Here is a 16,737-nt window from a genome sequence, read left to right on the forward strand (position 1 = left end):
ACTTAAACACAAAAGGCACAATGCCGACTTAAGTACAAAAAGACTGGCTCCTCTTACTGACTATGTTTTGCACCATTCCTGTGACACTAGTTATCGATTCAGATGCATCACCTCAGGTTTACTGTATGCCTCTGACCTTCTTATTGACGATGAAACACAGAAATCGCATCGGAATGAAATACAAAAGGCACAATGAAGACTTAAGTACAAGAATACTGACTCTTTTTACTGACTATGTTTTGAACCATTCCTGTGACACTAGTTATAGATTCCGATGCTGCACTTCAGGTTTTTTGTATCCCTTGGACCTTCTTATTGATGATGAAACACAGAAATTGCATCGGAATTAAATACAAAAGGCACAATGCCGACTTAAGTACAAGAAGACTGACTCTTCTTACTGACTATGTTTTGAACCATTCCTGTGACACCAGTTATAGATTCCGATGCTTCACGTCAGGTTTGCTGTATCCCTTGGACCTTCTTATTGACGATGAAACACAGAAATTGCATCGGAATTAAATACAAAAGGCAAAATGCCGACTTAAGTACACGAAGACTCACTCTTCTTACTGTCTATGATTTGAACCATTCCTGTGACAATAGTTATCGATTCAGATGCTACACTCCAGGTTTACTGTATCCCTTGTACCTTCTTATTGACGATGAAACACAGAAATTGCATCGGAGTTAAATACAAAAGGCACAATACCGACTTAAGGAAATGAAGACTGACTCTTCTTACTGACTTTGTTTTGAACCATTCCTGTGACACTAATTATTGATTCCGATGCTTCACTTCAGGTTTACTGTATCCCTTGGACCTTCTTATTGACGATGAAACACAGAAATTGCATCGGAATTAAATAGAAATGGCACAATGCCGACTTAAGTACAAGAAGACTGACTCTTCCTACTGTCTATGCTTTGAACCATTCCTGTGACACTGGTTTTAGATTCCGTTGCTTGACTTCAGTTTTACTCTATCACTTGGACCTTCTTATTGAGGATGAAACACAGAAATTGCATAAGAATTAAATAAAAAAAGCACAATGCCGACTTAAGTACAAGAAGACTTACCCTTCTTACCGTCTATGATTTGAACCATTCCTGTGACACTAGTTATAGATTCCGATGCTTCACTTCAGGTTTACTGTATCCCTCTCACCTTCTTATTGATGATGAAACACAGAAATTGCATCAGAAATCAATACAAAAGGCACAATGCCGACTTAAGTACAAGAAGACTGACTCTTCTTACTGTCTATGTTTTGAACCATTCCATTGACACTAGTTATAGATTCCGATGCTTCACTCCAGGTTTACTGTATACCCTGGACCTTGTTATTGACGATGAAATACAGAAATTGCATCGGAATTAAATACAAAAGGCACAATGCCGACTTAAGTACAAGAAGACTGACTCTTCTTACTGACTATGTTTTGAACCATTCCTGTGACACCAGTTATAGATTCCGATGCTTCACGTCAGGTTTACTGTATCCCTTGGACCTTCTTATTGACGATGAAACACAGAAATTGCATCGGAATTAAATAGAAATGGCACAATGCCGACTTAAGTACAAGAAGACTGACTCTTCCTACTGTCTATGCTTTGAACCATTCCTGTGACACTGGTTTTAGATTCCGTTGCTTGACTTCAGTTTTACTCTATCACTTGGACCTTCTTATTGAGGATGAAACACAGAAATTGCATAAGAATTAAATACAAAAAGCACAATGCCGACTTAAGTACAAGAAGACTTACCCTTCTTACCGTCTATGATTTGAACCATTCCTGTGACACTAGTTATAGATTCCGATGCTTCACTTCAGGTTTACTGTATCCCTCTGACCTTCTTATTGATGATGAAACACAGAAATTGCATCAGAAATCAATACAAAAGGCACAATGCCGACTTAAGTACAAGAAGACTGACTCTTCTTACTGTCTATGTTTTGAACCATTCCATTGACACTAGTTATAGATTCCGATGCTTCACTCCAGGTTTACTGTATACCCTGGACCTTGTTATTGACGATGAAATACAGAAATTGCATCGGAATTAAATACAAAAGGCACAATGCCGACTTAAGTACAAGAAGACTGACTCTTCTTACTGACTATGTTTGAACCATTCCTGTGACACCAGTTATAGATTCCGATGCTTCACGTCAGGTTTACTGTATCCCTTGGACCTTCTTATTGACGATGAAACACAGAAATTGCATCGGAATTAAATACAAAAGGCAAAATGCCGACTTACGTACACGAAGACTCACTCTTCTTACTGTCTATGATTTGAACCATTCCTGTGACAATAGTTATCGATTCAGATGCTACACTCCAGGTTTACTGTATCCCTTGTACCTTCTTATTGACGATGAAACACAGAAATTGTATCGGAATTAAATACAAAAGGCACAATACCGACTTAAGGAAATGAAGACTGACTCTTCTTACTGACTTTGTTTCGAACCATTCCTGTGACACTAATTATTGATTCCGATGCTTCACTTCAGGTTTACTGTATCCCTTGGACCTTCTTATTGACGATGAAACACAGAAATTGCATCGGAATTAAATACAAAAGGCATAATGCCGACTTAAGTACAAGAAGACTGACTCTTCCTACTGTCTATGTTTTGAACCATTCCTGTGACACTAGTTATAGATTCCGATGCTTCACTTCAGGTTTACTGTATCCCTTGGACCTTCTTATTGACGATGTAACGCAGAAATTTCATCCGAATTAAACACAAAAGGCACAATGCCGACTTAAGTACAAAAAGACTGGCTCCTCTTACTGACTATGTTTTGCACCATTCCTGTGACACTAGTTATCGATTCCGATGCGTCACCTCAGGTTTACTGTATCTCTCTGACCTTCTCATTGACGATGAAACACAGAAATCGCATCGGAATTAAATACAAAAGGCCCAATGCCGACTTAAGTACAAGAAGACTGCCTCTTCTTACTGACTACGTTTTGAACCATTCCTATGACACTAGTTATAGATTCCGATGCTTCACTTCAGGTTTACTGTATCCCTCTGACCTTCTCATTGACGATGAAACACAGAAATTGCATCGGAATTAAATACAAAAGGCACAATGCCGATTTAAGTACAAGAAGACTGACTCTTCTTACTGTCTATGATTTGAACCATTCCTGTGACAATAGTTATCGATTCAGATGCTACACTCCAGGTTTTCTGTATCCCTTGTACCTTCTTATTGACGATGAAACACAGAAATCGCATCGGAATGAAATACAAAAGGCACAATGCCGACTTAAGTACAAGAATACTGACTCTTTTTACTGACTATGTTTTGAACCATTCCTGTGACACTAGTTATAGATTCCGATGCTTCACTTCAGGTTTTTTGTATCCCTTGGACCTTCTTATTGATGATGAAACACAGAAATTGCATCGGAATTAAATACAAAAGGCATAATGCCGACTTAAGTACAAGAAGACTGACTCTTCCTACTGTCTATGATTTGAACCATTCCTGTGACAATAGTTATCGATTCAGATGCTACACTCCAGGTTTACTGTATCCCTTGTACCTTCTTATTGACGATGAAACACAGAAATTGCATCAGAGTTAAATACAAAAGGCACAATACCGACTTAAGGAAATGAAGACTGACTCTTCTTACTGACTTTGTTTTGAACCATTCCTGTGACACTAATTATTGATTCCGATGCTTCACTTCAGGTTTACTGTATCCCTTGGACCTTCTTATTGACGATGAAACACAGAAATTGCATCGGAATTAAATACAAAAGGCATAATGCCGACTTAAGTACAAGAAGACTGACTCTTCCTACTGTCTATGTTTTGAACCATTCCTGTGACACTAGTTATAGATTCCGATGCTTCACTTCAGGTTTACTGTATCCCTTGGACCTTCGTATTGACGATGTAACGCAGAAATTTCATCCGAATTAAACACAAAAGGCACAATGCCGACTTAAGTACAAAAAGACTGGCTCCTCTTACTGACTATGTTTTGCACCATTCCTGTGACACTAGTTATCGATTCCGATGCTTCACCTCAGGTTTACTGTATCCCTCTGACCTTCTTATTGACGATGAAACACAGAAATCGCATCGGAATTAAATACAAAAGGCACAATGCCGACTTAAGTACAAGAAGACTGCCTCTTCTTACTGACTACGTTTTGAACCATTCCTATGACACTAGTTATAGATTCCGATGCTTCACTTCAGGTTTACTGTATCCCTTGGACCTTCTTATTGACGATGAAACACAGAAATTGCATCGGAATTAAATACAAAAGGCATAATGCCGACTTAATTACAAGAAGACTGATTCTTCCTACTGTCTATGTTTTGAACCATTCCTGTGACACTAGTTATAGATTCCGATGCATCACTTCAGGTTTACTGTATCCCTTGGACCTTCTTATTGACGATGTAACGCAGAAATTTCATCATACTTAAACACAAAAGGCACAATGCCGACTTAAGTACAAAAAGACTGGCTCCTCTTACTGACTATGTTTTGCACCATTCCTGTGACACTAGTTATCGATTCAGATGCTTCACCTCAGGTTTACTGTATGCCTCTGACCTTCTTATTGACGATGAAACACAGAAATCGCATCGGAATGAAATACAAAAGGCACAATGCCGACTTAAGTACAAGAATACTGACTCTTTTTACTGACTATGTTTTGAACCATTCCTGTGACACTAGTTATAGATTCCGATGCTTCACTTCAGGTTTTTTGTATCTCTTGGACCTTCTTATTGATGATGAAACACAGAAATTGCATCGGAATTAAATACAAAAGGCACAATGCCGACTTAAGTACAAGAAGACTGACTCTTCTTACTGACTATGTTTTGAACCATTCCTGTGACACCAGTCATAGATTCCGATGCTTCACGTCAGGTTTACTGTATCCCTCTGACCTTCTTATTGACGATGAAACACAGAAATTGCATCGGAATTAAATACAAAAGGCACAATGCCGACTTAAGTACAAGAAGACTGCCTCTTCTTACTGACTACGTTTTGAACCATTCCTGTGACACTAGTTATAGATTCCGATGCTTCACTTCAGGTTTACTGTATCCCTCTGACCTTCTTATTGATGATGAAACACAGAGATTGCATCAGAATTCCATACAAAAGGCACAATGCCGACATAAGTACAAGAGGACAGACTCCTCTTAGTGACTATGTTTTGAACCATCCCTGTGACACTAGTTATAGATTGCGATGCTTTACTTCAGGTTTACTGTATCCCTCTGACCTTCTCATTGACGATGAAACACAGAAATTGCATCGGAATTAAATACAAAAGGCACAATGCCGATTTAAGTACAAGAAGACTGACTCTTCTTACTGTCTATGATTTGAACCATTCCTGTGACAATAGTTATCGATTCAGATGCTACACTCCAGGTTTACTGTATCCCTTGTACCTTCTTATTGACGATGAAACACAGAAATCGCATCGGAATGAAATACAAAAGGCACAATGCCGACTTAAGTACAAGAATACTGACTCTTTTTACTGACTATGTTTTGAACCATTCCTGTGACACTAGTTATAGATTCCGATGCTTCACTTCAGGTTTTTTGTATCCCTTGGACCTTCTTATTGATGATGAAACACAGAAATTGCATCGGAATTAAATACAAAAGGCACAATGCCTACTTAAGTACAAGAAGACTGACTCTTCTTACTGACTATGTTTTGAACCATTCCTGTGACACCAGTTATAGATTCCGATGCTTCACGTCAGGTTTACTGTATCCCTTGGACCTTCTTATTGACGATGAAACACAGAAATTGCATCGGAATTAAATACAAAAGGCAAAATGCCGACTTAAGTACACGAAGACTCACTCTTCTTACTGTCTATGATTTGAACCATTCCTGTGACAATAGTTATCGATTCAGATGCTACACTCCAGGTTTACTGTATCCCTTGTACCTTCTTATTGACGATGAAACACAGAAATTGCATCGGAGTTAAATACAAAAGGCACAATACCGACTTAAGGAAATGAAGACTGACTCTTCTTACTGACTTTGTTTTGAACCATTCCTGTGACACTAATTATTGATTCCGATGCTTCACTTCAGGTTTACTGTATCCCTTGGACCTTCTTATTGACGATGAAACACAGAAATTGCATCGGAATTAAATACAAAAGGCATAATGCCGACTTAAGTACAAGAAGACTGACTCTTCCTACTGTCTACGTTTTGAACCATTCCTGTGACACTAGTTATAGATTCCGATGCTTCACTTCAGGTTTACTGTATCCCTTGGACCTTCTTATTGACGATGTAACGCAGAAATTTCATCCGAATTAAACACAAAAGGCACAATGCCGACTTAAGTACAAAAAGACTGGCTCCTTTTACTGACTATGTTTTGCACCATTCCTGTGACACTAGTTATCGATTCCGATGCTTCACCTCAGGTTTACTGTATCCCTCTGACCTTCTTATTGACGATGAAACACAGAAATCGCATCGGAATTAAATACAAAAGGCACAATGCCGACTTAAGTACAAGAAGACTGCCTCTTCTTACTGACTACGTTTTGAACCATTCCTGTGACACTAGTTATAGATTCCGATGCTTCACTTCAGGTTTACTGTATCCCTCTGACCTTCTTATTGATGATGAAACACAGAGATTGCATCAGAATTCCATACAAAAGGCACAATGCCTACATAAGTACAAGAGGACAGACTCCTCTTAGTGACTATGTTTTGAACCATCCCTGTGACACTAGTTATAGATTGCGATGCTTTACTTCAGGTTTACTGTATCCCTCTGACCTTCTCATTGACGATGAAACACAGAAATTGCATCGGAATTAAATACAAAAGGCACAATGCCGATTTAAGTACAAGAAGACCGACTCTTCTTACTGTCTATGTTTGGAACCATTCCTGTGACACTAGTTATAGATTGCAAAGCTTCATTCCACGTTTATTGTATCCCTTGGACCTTCTTATTGACGATGAAACACAGAAATTGCATCGGAATTAAATACAAAAGGCACAATGCCGACTTAAGGGCAAGAGGACTGACTCTTCTTACTGACTATGCTTTGAACCATTCCTGTGACACTAGTTCTAGATTCCGATGCTTCACGTCAGGTTTACTGTATCCCTTGGACCTTCTTATTGACGATGAAACACAGAAATTGCATCGGAATTAAATAGAAAAGGCACAATGTCGCCTTAAGTACAAGAAGACTGACTCATCTTACTGTCTATGTTTAGAACCATTCCTGTGACACTAGTTATAGATTCCGATGCTTCCCTCCAGGTTTACTGTATCCCTTGGACCTTCTTATTGACGATGAAACACAGAAATTGCATCGGAATTAAATGCAAAAGGCACAATGCCGACTTAAGTACAGGGAGTCTGATTCTTCTTACTGTCTCTGTTTGAACCATTCCTGTGACACTAGTTATAGATTCCGATGCTTCACTTCAGATTTAATGAATCCCTTGCACCTTCTTATTGACGATGAAACACAGAAATTGCATCGGAATTAAATACAAAAGGCACAATGCCGACTTAAGTACAAGAAGACTGATTCTTCCTACTGTCTATGTTTTGAACCATTCTTGTGACACTAGTTATAGCTTCCAATGCTTCACTTCAGGTTCACTGTATCCCTTGGACCTTCTTATTGACGATGAAACACAGAAATTGCATCGGAATTAAATACAAAAGGCACAATGCCGACTTAAGTACACGAAGACTCACTCTTCTTACTGTCTAAGATTTGAACCATTCCTGTGACACTAGTTATACATTCCGATGCTACACTCCAGGTTTACTGTAACCCTTGGGCCTTCTTATTGCCGATATAACACGGAAATTGCATCGGAATTAAATACAAAAGGAACAATGCCGACTTAAGGACAAGAAGACTCACTCTTCATACTGACTTTAATTTGAACCATTCCTGTGACACAAATTATAGGTTCCGAAGCTTCACTTCAGGTTTACTGTATCCCTTGGACCTTCTTATTGACGATGAAACACAGATATTGCATCGGAATTAAATACAAAAGGCACAATGCCGACTTAAGTACACGAAGACTGACTCTTCCTACTGTCTATGTTTTGAAGCATTCCTGTGATTCTAGTTATAAATTATGATGCTTCACTTCAGGTTTACTGTATCCCCTGGACCTTCCTATTGACGATGAAACACAGAAATTGCATCGGAATTAAATACAAAAGGCACAATGCCGACTTAAGTACATTAAGACCGACTCTTCCTACTGACTATGTTTTGAACCATTCCTGTGACACTAGTTATAGATTCCCATGCTTCATTTGAGGTTAACTGTATCCTTTGGACCTTCTTATTGACGATGAAACACAGAAATTGCATCGGAATTTAATACAAAAGGCACAATGCCGACTTAAGGACAAGAAGACTGACTCTTCTTATTGACTATGTTTTGAACCATTCCTGTGACACTATTTATAGATTCCGATGCTGCACCTCAGGTTTACTGTATCCCTTGGATCTTCTTATTGACGATGAAACACAGAAATTGCATCGGAATTAAATACTAAAGGAAAAATGCCGACTTAGGTACACGAAGACTGACTCTTCTTACTGTCTATGTTTTGAACCATTCCTGTGACACTAGTTATAGATTCCGATGCTACGCTCCAGGTTTAATGTATCCCTTGGACCTTGTTGTTGACGATGAAACACAGAAATTGCATCGGAATTAAATACAAAAGGCACAATGCCGACTTAATTACAAGAACGCTGACTCATCTTACTGTCTATGTTTAGAACCATTCCTGTGACACTAGTTATAGATTCCGATGCTTCCCTCCAGGTTTACTGTATCCCTTGGACCTTCTTATTGACGATGAAACACAGAAATTGCATCGGAATTAAATACAAAAGGCAGAATGCCGACTTAAGTACATGAGGACCGACTCTTCCTACTGACTATGTTTTGAACCATTCCTGTGACTCTAGTTATGGATTCCGATGCTTCACTTGAGGTTTACTGTATGCCTTGGACCTTCTTAGTGACGATGAAACACAGAAATTGCATCGGAATTAAATACAAAAGGCACAATGCCTACTGAAGTATAAGAAGACTGATGTTTCTCACTGTCTATGATTTGAACCATTCCTGTGGCACTAGTTATAGATTCCGATGTTTCACTCCAGTCTTACTGTATCCCTAGGACCTTCTCATTGACGATAAAACACACAAATTGCATCGGAATTAAATACAAAAGGCACAATGCCGACTTAAGGACAAGAAGACTGACTCTTCTTACTGACTATGTATTGAACCATTCCTGTGACTCTAGCTATAGATTGCGATGCTTCACTTCAGGTTTTCTGAATCCCTCTGACCTTCTTATTGACGATGAAACACAGAAATTGCATCGGAATTAAATACAAAAGGCACAATGCCGATTAAGTACAAGAAGACTGACTCTTCCTACTGTCTATGTTTTGAACCATTCCTGTGACACTAGTTATAGATTCCGATGCTTCACTCCAGTTTCACTGTATCCCTTGGACCTTCTCATTGACGACAAAACACAGAAATTGCATCGGAATTAGTTACAAAAGGCACAATGCCGACTTAAGGACAAGAAGACTGACTCTTCTTACTGACTTTGTTTTGAACCATTCCTATGACACTAGTTATAGATTCCGATGCTTCACTTCAGGTTTACAGTATCCCTTGGACCTTCTTATTGACGATGAAACACAGAAATTGCATCGGAATTAAATACAAAAGGCACAATGCCGACTTAAGAACAAGAAGACTGACTCTTCTTACCGTCTATGTTTTGAACCTTTCCTGTCCCACTAGCTATAGATTCCGATGCTTCACTTCAGATTTACTGTATCCCTCTGACTTTCTTATTGACGATGAAACACAGAAATGGCATCGGAATTAAATACAAAAGGCACAATGCCTACTTAAGTACAAGAAGACTGACTCTTCCTACTGTGTATGATTTGAACCATTCCTGTGACACTATTTATAGATTCCGATGCTTCACTTGAGGTTTACTGTATCCCTTGAATCTTCTTATTGACGATGAAACACAGAAATTGCATCGGAATTAAATACAAAAGGCACAATGCCGACTTAAGTACAAGAAGACTGACTCATCTTACTGTCTATGCTTTGAACCATTCCTGTGTCACTAGTTATAGATTCCGATGCTTCACTTCACGTTTACTGTATCCCTCTGACCTTCTTATTGACGATGAAACACAGAAATTGCATCGGAATTAAATACAAAAGGCACAATGCCGACTTAAGTACAGGAAGACTGACTCTTTTTACTGACTATGATTTGAACCATTCCTGTGACACTAGTTATAGATTCGGATGCTTCACTTCAGGTTTACTGTATCCCTCTGACCTTCTTATTGACGATGAAACACAGAAATTGCATCGGAATTAAATAGGGAAGGCACAATGCCGACTTAAGTACAAAACGACTGACTCTTCTTACTGTCTATGTTTTGAACCATTCCTGTGACACTAGTCATACATTCCGATGCTTCACTCCAGTTTTACTGTATCCCTTGGACCTTCTCATTGACGATAAAACACACAAATTGCATCGGAATTAAATACAAAAGGCACAATGCCGACTTAAGAACAAGAAGTCTGACACTTCTTACTGACTATGTATTGAACCATTCCTGTGACTCTAGCTATAGATTCGGATGCTTCACTTCAGGTTTACTGTATCCCTCTGACCTTCTTATTGACGATGAAACACAGAAATTGCATCGGAATTAAATAGGGAAGGCACAATGCCGACTTAAGTACAAGACGACTGACTTTTCTTACTGTCTATGTTTTGAACCATTTCTGTGACACTAGTTATAGATTCCAATGCTTCACTTCAGGTTTACTGTATCCCTTGTTCCTTCCTATTGACGATGAAACACAGAAATTGGATCGGAATTAAATACAAAATGCACAATGCCGACTTAAGTACAAGAAGACTGACTCTTCTTACTGACTATGTTTTGAACCATTTCTGTGACTCTAGTTATAGATTGAGATGCTTCACTTCAGGTTTACTGTTTCCCTTGGACCTTCTTATTGACGATGAAACACAGAAATTGCATCGGAATTAAATACAAAAGGCACAATGCCGACTTAAGTACAAGGAGACTGACTCTTCTTACTGTCTCTGTTTTGAACCATTCCTGTGACACTAGTTATAGATTCCGATGCTTCACTTCTGGTTTAATGAATCCCTTGCACCTTCTTATTGACGATGAAACACAGAAATTGCATCGGAATTAAATACAAAAGGCACAATGCTTACATAAGTACAAGAAGACTGTCTCTTCCTACTGCCTATGCTTTCAACCACTCCTGTGACACTAGTTATAGATTCTGATGCTTCACTTCAGGTTTACTGTTTCCCTTTGACCATCTTATTGACGATGAAACACAGATATTGCATCGGAATTAAATACAAAAGGCACAATGCCGACTTACGTGCAAGACGTCTGACTCATCTTACTGTCTTTGTTTTGAAAAATTACTGTGACTCTAGTTATAGTTCCGATGCTTCACTCCAGGTTTACTGTAACCTTCGGACCTTCTTATTGACAATGAAACGCAGAAATTGCATCGGAATTAATTACAAGAGGCACAATGCCGACTTAAGGACAAGAAGATTGACTCTTCTTACTGACTATGTTTTGAACCATTCCTGTGACACTAGTTATAGATTCCGATGCTCCACTCCAGGGTTACTGTATCCCTCTGACCTTCTTATTGATGATGTAACACAGAAATTGCATCAGAATTCAATACAATAGGCACAATGCCGGTTTAAGTACAAGAAGACTGACTCTTCTTAGTGACTATGTTTTGAACCATTCCTGTGACACTAGTTATAGATTGCGATGCTTCACTTCAGGTTTACTGTATCCCTCTGACCTTCTTATTGACGATGAAACACAGAAATTGCATCGGAAATAAATACAAAAGGCACAATGCCGACTTAAGTACAAGGAGACTGACTCTTCTTACTGACTATGTTTACAACCATTCCTGTGACACTAGTTATAGATTCCGATGCTTCACTTCAGGTTTAATGAATCCCTTGCACCTTCTTATTGACGATGGAACACAGAAATTGCATCGGAATCAAATACAAAAGGCACAATGCTGACATAAGTACAAGAAGACTGACTCTTCCTACTGTCTATGTTTTGAACCATTCTTGTGACACTAGTTATAGATTCCGATACTTTACTTCAGGTTTGCTGTATCCCTTGGATATTCTTATTGACGATGAAACACATAAATTGCATCGGAATTAAATACAAAATGCACAATGCCGACTTAAGTACAAGAAGACTGACTCTTCTTACTGTCTATGCTTATGAACCGTTCCATTGACACTAGTTATAGATTCCGATGCTTCACTCCAGGTTACTGTATCCCTTGGACCTTATTATTGACGATGAAACACAGAAATTGCATCGGAATTAAATAGAAAAGGCACAATGAAGACATAAGTACAAGAAGACTGACTCTTCTTACTGACTATGTTATGAACCATTCCTGTGACACTAGTTATAGATTCCGATGCTTCACTTCAGGTTTACTGTATCCCTTGGACCTTCTTATTGACGATGAAACACAGAAATTGCATCGGAATTAAATACAAAAGGCACAATGCCGACTTAAGTACAAGACGACTGACTCTTCCTACTGTCTATATTTTGAACCATTCCTGTGACACTAGTTTTGGATTCCGATGCTTCACTTCAGGTTACTGTATACCTCTGACCTTCTTATTGACGAAGAAACACAGAAATTGCATCGGAATTAAATTCAAAAAGAACAATGCCGACTTAAGTCAAGAAGACTGACTCTTCCCACTGTCCATGTTTTGAACCGTTCCTGTGACTCTAGTTACAGATTCCGATGCTTCACTTCAGGTTTACTGTATCCCTCTGACCTTATTTCTGATGAAACACAGAAATTGCATCGGTATTAAATACAAAAGGCAAATTGCCGACTTAAGGACAAGAAGACAGACTCTTCTTAGTGACTATGTTTTGAACCACTCCTGTGACACTAGTTATAGATTCCGATGCTTCACTTCAGGTTTACAGTATCCCTTGTACCTTTTTATTGACGATGAAAGAGAAATTGCAACGGGATTCAATACAAAAAGCACAATGCCGACTTAACTACAAGAAGACTGACTCTTCTTACTGACTATGCTTTGAACCATTCTTGTGACACTAGTTATAGATTCCGATGCTTAACTTCAGGATTACTGTATGCCTCTGACCTTCTTAGTGACGATGAAACACAGAAATTGCATCGGAAATAAATACAAAAAGCACAATGCCGACTTAAGTACAAGAATACTGACTCATCTTACTGCCTATGTTTTGAACCGTCCCTGTGACACTAGTTATTGATTCCAATGCTTCACTCCAGGTTTACTGTATCCCTTGGACCTTCTTATTGACGATGGAACACTGAAATTGCATCGTAATTAAATACGAAAGGCACAATGCCGACTTAAGTACAAGAAAACTGAATCTTCTTACTGACTATGTTTTGAACCATTCCTGTGACACTAGTTATGGATTCCGATGCTTCACTTGAGGTTTACTGTATCCCTTTGACCTTCTTATTGACGATGAAACACAGAAATTGCATCGGAATTAAATAGAAAAGGCACAATGTCGACTTAAGTACAAGAAGACTGACTCTTCTTACTGACTATGTTTTGAACCATTCCTGTGACACTAGTTATAGATTCCGATGCTTCACTTCAGGTTTACTGTATCTCTTGGACGGCCCTATTGACGATGAAACACAGAAATTGCATCGGAATTAAATACAAAAGGCGCAATGCCGACTTAAGTACAAGAAGACTGACTCTTCCTACTTTCTATGTTTTGAACCATTCCTGTGACACTTGTTTTGGATTCCGATGCTTCACTTCAGGTTTACTGTATCCCTCTGACCTTCTTATTGACGATGAAACACAGGAATTGCATCGGAATTAAATTCAAAAAGCTCAATGCCGACTTAAGTACAAGATGACTGACTCTTCCTACTGTCTATGTTTTGAACGATTCCTGTGACACTAGTTATAGATTCCGATGCTTCACTTCGGGTTTACTGTATCCCTCTGGCCTTATTGCCGATGAAACACAGAAATTGCATCGGTATTAAATACAAAAGGCACAATGCCGAATTAGGACAAGAAGACACACTCTTCTTAGTGACTATGCTTTGAACCACTCCTGTGACACTAGTTATAGATTCCGATGCTTCACTTCAGGTTTACTGTTTCCCTTTGACCATCTTATTGACGATGAAACACAGATATTGCATCGGAATTAAATACAAAAGGCACAATGCCGACTTACGTACAAGACGTCTGACTCATCTTACTGTCTTTGTTTTGAACCATTACTGTGACACTAGTTATAGTTCCGATGCTTCACTCCAGGTTTACTGTATCCTTTGGACCTTCTTATTGACAATGAAACGCAGAAATTGCATGGGAATTAATTACAAGAGGCACAATGCCGACTTAAGGACAAGAAGATTGACTCTTCTTACTGACTATGTTTTGAACCATTCCTGTGACACTAGTTATAGATTCCGATGCTCCACTCCAGGGTTACTGTATCCCTCTGACCTTCTTATTGATGATGTAACACAGAAATTGCATCAGAATTCAATACAATAGGCACAATGCCGGTTTAAGTACAAGAAGACTGACTCTTCTTAGTGACTATGTTTTGAACCATTCCTGTGACACTAGTTATAGATTGCGATGCTTCACTTCAGGTTTACTGTATCCCTCTGACCTTCTTATTGACGATGAAACACAGAAATTGCATCGGAAATAAATACAAAAGGCACAATGCCGACTTAAGTACAAGGAGACTGACTCATCTTACTGACTATGTTTACAACTATTCCTGTGACACTAGTTATAGATTCCGATGCTTCACTTCAGGTTTAATGAATCCCTTGCACCTTCTTATTGACGATGGAACACAGAAATTGCATCGGAATCAAATACAAAAGGCACAATGCTGACATAAGTACAAGAAGACTGACTCTTCCTACTGTCTATGTTTGAACCATTCTTGTGACACTAGTTATAGATTCCGATGCTTTACTTCAGGTTTACTGTATCCCTTGGATATTCTTATTGACGATGAAACACAGAAATTGCATCGGAATTAAATACAAAAGGCACAATGCCGACTTAAGTACAAGACGACTGACTCTTCCTACTGTCTATATTTTGAACCATTCCTGTGACACTAGTTTTGGATTCCGATGCTTCACTTCAGGTTTACTGTATACCTCTGACCTTCTTATTGACGATGAAACGCAGAAATTGCATCGGAATTAAATACAAAAGGCACAATGCCGACTTAAGTACACGAAGACTGACTCTTCCTACTGTCTATGTTTTGAAGCATTCCTGTGATTCTAGTTATAAATTATGATGCTTCACTTCAGGTTTACTGTATCCCTTGGACCTTCCTATTGACGATGAAACACAGAAATTGCATCGGAATTAAATACAAAAGGCACAATGCCGACTTAAGTACATTAAGACCGACTCTTCCTACTGACTATGTTTTGAACCATTCCTGTGACACTAGTTATAGATTCCCATGCTTCATTTGAGGTTAACTGTATCCCTTGGACCTTCTTATTGACGATGAAACACAGAAATTGCATCGGAATTTAATACAAAAGGCACAATGCCGACTTAAGGACAAGAAGACTGACTCTTCTTATTGACTATGTTTTGAACCATTCCTGTGACACTAGTTATAGATTCCGATACTTTACTTCAGGTTTACTGTATCCCTTGGATATTCTTATTGACGATGAAACACAGAAATTGCATCGGAATTAAATACAAAAGGCACAATGCCGACTTAAGGACAAGAAGACTGACTCTTCTTACTGTCTATGTTTTGAACCATTCCTGTGACACTAGTTATAGATTCCGATGCTACACTCCAGGTTTAATGTATCCCTTGGACCTTGTTGTTGACGATGAAACACAGAAATTGCATCGGAATTAAATACAAAAGGCACAATGCCGACTTAATTACTAGAAGGCTGACTCATCTTACTGTCTATGTTTAGAACCATTCCTGTGACACTAGTTATAGATTCCGATGCTTCCCTCCAGGTTTACTGTATCCCTTGGACCTTCTTATTGACGATGAAACACAGAAATTGCATCGGAATTAAATACAAAAGGCAGAATGCCGACTTAAGTACATGAGGACCGACTCTTCCTACTGACTATGTTTTGAACCATTCCTGTGACTCTAGTTATGGATTCCGATGCTTCACTTGAGGTTTACTGTATGCCTTGGACCTTCTTAGTGACGATGAAACACAGAAATTGCATCGGAATTAAATACAAAATGCACAATGCCTACTGAAGTATAAGAAGACTGACGTTTCTCACTGTCTATGATTTGAACCATTCCTGTGGCACTAGTTATAGATTCCGATGTTTCACTCCAGTCTTACTGTATCCCTTGGACCTTCTCATTGACGATAAAACACACAAATTGCATCGGAATTAAATACAAAAGGCACAATGCCGACTTAAGGACAAGAAGACTGACTCTTCTTACTGACTATGTATTG

Source organism: Schistocerca piceifrons, unplaced genomic scaffold, assembly GCF_021461385.2.
Source record: "Schistocerca piceifrons isolate TAMUIC-IGC-003096 unplaced genomic scaffold, iqSchPice1.1 HiC_scaffold_2171, whole genome shotgun sequence".
NCBI lineage: Eukaryota > Metazoa > Arthropoda > Insecta > Orthoptera > Acrididae > Schistocerca > Schistocerca piceifrons.